Here is a 501-nt window from a genome sequence, read left to right as displayed (position 1 = left end):
GTCAATAATGAATGCCACACTAAATATGAACTCAAACTAGACTCTTAAATGCCAAAGTGGGCCATGTTACTGGAGGGTCGGGAACCTGCTCTGGCTCTGAATACTGTGTAAATCAAAGTTATTGTTTCTTATCTGCTTAGTTTACAGTAATCCAGATTTCTTGTAATGACTATGCCTCTAAGACTGAGTCTTAGATGAGTCATTCTTTGTTGTTATGAGCTATTGAGTCAGAGCCAACTCATTGCTGATGCCTCAATGGGTTTTTAGAGGCTGTCAATCGCAAAGGAGGTGAATTCTCATTTTCCCCTTGTGGAGCAACTGGTGGATTCAAACCACTTATCTTTGGGTTGGCAGCTCATCTTCCTACGCACTGGGCTACCAGAGCTTCCTTAGGTAAGTAGCAGGAAAACTGAATGTATACTCACTTTGAAATCACATGGGGTTAGGATAAAATCCTGACTTGGACACTTAGAAGCTGTGTGACCTTTATCAAATCAAACA

The sequence above is a fragment of the Elephantulus edwardii genome, unplaced genomic scaffold (genome assembly GCF_000299155.1).
Source record: "Elephantulus edwardii isolate Elephantulus edwardi_28Jun2011 unplaced genomic scaffold, EleEdw1.0 scaffold00222, whole genome shotgun sequence".
NCBI lineage: Eukaryota > Metazoa > Chordata > Mammalia > Macroscelidea > Macroscelididae > Elephantulus > Elephantulus edwardii.
Note: the sequence above shows the minus strand (reverse complement) of the source record.